The sequence below is a fragment of the Aulonocara stuartgranti genome (genome assembly GCF_965226115.1).
Source record: "Aulonocara stuartgranti genome assembly, chromosome: 12".
Lineage (NCBI taxonomy): Eukaryota > Metazoa > Chordata > Actinopteri > Cichliformes > Cichlidae > Aulonocara > Aulonocara stuartgranti.
In genome coordinates this window covers 14,116,914-14,119,673 of record NC_138948.1, presented here as the reverse complement: position 1 = coordinate 14,119,673, position 2,760 = coordinate 14,116,914, and the positions used below count along the sequence as shown (strand labels likewise).

Sequence of the window (2,760 nt, the reverse complement as noted above, 5' to 3'; positions counted from 1 at the left end):
GTACTCTGTACAAGCTCATTTGTTCCCAGAACTCAAAAAAATTGGATCAAGTTTACGTAAGATGACCAAGTTAGGGCAACTTACTCATTTTCAGTACACTGTACAGCCTTGTTAGTTCCCAGAACTCAAAAAATTTAAGGAAACTCGTTGCCTCAAAAAAACTAAGTAAAGCTTACTTAAGATGACTGTGAGGACAACAGTCATCATTGCAAGTCTGCAGTATTAAGAATAACTTGATATTTCTGACTGTACGATACTAATTGTTTACCTACTGACAAACATTTCAAGTTCAACTAAATGAAAAAACAATTTGTGGTAACCTGAATATGATTAAAAATAATTAACAGCACTTTTTGTAATGATGTTAAAATCAGCCCAACTTTTATTTTCAAACACAACAAAGTATAACAGCCAACACACTGGACACTGTTCTACTGAACAACAAACAGTTATATTGCCATCACTGTTATAATCTTACAATGAAACAAAGGCTCAGATGTAATTATTCTGAAAATAAGTTTAGGCCTACCACAAGTTTGTTTTGTACTTACTTATATAATCAAAATAAAAATATTTATTGTTCTGTCACAAGTGCAGTCTCTGACTTAAACAACACATTTGTTTTTCATTCCAACACAGAAGCTGGAATGTTGTAACATTTTAAGGATGGCTTGTTTCCAGTCCAGGCATTACTGCCTCAATGACTATCATGGATCGAGGTGATCCAAATGTAGGTGCAGAAGAAAGTCTTTAACTTCCCTTAAGTACAGTAGCAGTGGATGTGGGTTGGAGATGCAATGAGCTTGAACCTGCAGGCGACCATCTTCACTGACCACACCATCTGTGACGGAGGACTCATCTCTCCTGTTGTCCTGCAAGCAAACAATCATATTTTTTGGAACATGAACTTAATTGCTTTCTTAAAACATTTTTTTCTGCATTTGGTATAAAACAAACTCCAATTTTCTCAGGCTCCCTCCCCACCGGAGAGGTGACATTCAATGTCCCACTTATCAGTCTGGATAGCCCTGACCACCACTCAACATACAATAATGTCATGAAAGCATCATTTTAAAAAGGGCTATGCAAACATGGCCAGTAACTTTCATTCTAATGATGTGCAAAATGATTTGGGCACAAAACAAATTTTGCTGTTAGAAAACTTGCAGACTTCACTATATACAGTGTAGACCCTCTAAACTAAGTTTGGGGGATGTGATCTTTCAAGAAATGCAGACAAACTGTTGTTGTTTGTTTACTTACACAGCATGTCTTGTAGAATTAACTGGAGTCACCAGCAACAGCATAGTGCAGTCATATCTCAAGCCTAATAACAGAAGACAGGAAAAGATTAGTACAGAAACAACTTCCCCAAACCAAAGCACAAATAAAACAATAAGTAAAACAGGCTGATCTAAAGTATGATTAAAGTTCAACCTGATTAATATAAATGTCACTGACTGTTGCTAATATATTGGAAAACCAAAATACTTACCACTGAGTTGATGTCTTTCTGTCCAACAACAGGAGTGCTGGTCCCGATCGGCCTCAAAGACAGTAAGAAGCAAGCAGAGGGAGAAAAAACAGAACATTTTTTCAGAAACTGATTTGATCCTTAATTGCTGTGCAATCATTGTAACATAGAGTTTGCTTATGTTGTTAAATAAAGTCTAGATTTGACATTAATAGATGTCACAGATGTTCAAAAGCTGCCGCAAAGCATGAAAAAAATGTACATCTCCAAAAACGTTGGAGCATTTTTGCAAATATGTGATGTCTTGATAAATCGAGCAGATATTTGAACTTTACAGCTTCACAGCTACATTCTCGCCTGAAAATATCTTAAAAGTTTAGTTTGTGACCCAGAAAAAGTGATACGTTTTTTAGCCGCACTCCTCCGCCCTTGCCGCGCTTACAAGTACGCACAGGCAACCACCACAAATGCGATCCTCGTTTTCCCCAGAATACCCTTTCTGGGTCACAAAATAACCTTTTAAGATATTTTCAGGCGAAAATGCAGCCGTGTAAAGCTCAAATATCTACTTAATTTATCAAAATATCACATATTTGCAAAAGTGCTTCCATGTTTTCGGAGAGCTGTGTTATCCACCAGCGCGACAGCTGACCGGGAGGTCAAGGCTTGATAGAGTCCACAAGCATAGCTAACTCCTGGCTTATTCTTTTCAACCCCCCTGCACTCTTTTGCTACTCAGGTTAAACATGATATATATATATATTAGTTAGTTAGTTAGTTAGTTAGTTAGTTAGTTAAGGCTATGGATTGAAAATACACCCCAACCTACTCCTAACGGCTGCACCTCCCGAAGAATTGTCTGGGCTCTTATCTCACTTTTTTATTTCAAACAATCAAGAGAAAATTCCACAGACATATTTTTATATAAGGTTTTTAAGGCTGTGGTGTTAATTTTTAAGTAACATGAGCCCAGCGGCAGCAGTAACGCTAGGCTAACACTAACTAGCTAGCAAGATTATAAACCTGGTGCTTAACTAAGAGAAGCCACAAAATCAGTTTGAATAAGAGTAAACATTTACTCACCAAGGCAGTGTATCAGGTAAAGATCCACAGCAATGACAATAATCTCTTGAGCTGACGCTTCTCCAGGTTTGCTCAACATATTCCATAACAAATGCTGGCACCATGAACATGCGGACTGATCTGAGAGGGAGGAGGACAGTAGTCACGTGGCATTTTCAAAACACATCTTTCATCCTTCCGCGCTGAGAAGCAAAACTTCCAGC

General features: G+C 37.8%; 1 long non-coding RNA gene across 2 annotated transcripts; it reads right to left on the bottom strand.

Annotated features, from left to right (window-relative positions):
• Positions 1 to 238: 238 nt before the first annotated feature.
• On the bottom strand, positions 239 to 2,760 carry LOC309719546. 2 transcript variants are annotated; one of them, XR_014280260.1, is made up of 4 exons: positions 2,558 to 2,760; positions 1,496 to 1,547; positions 1,264 to 1,327; positions 239 to 872 (listed from the first exon to the last, which is right to left on the bottom strand). It is a non-coding gene; the product is annotated as an uncharacterized lncRNA (long non-coding RNA). The 2 variants fall into 2 exon arrangements; XR_014280261.1 differs by lacking the exon at positions 2,558 to 2,760 and having other exon boundaries at positions 1,496 to 2,177.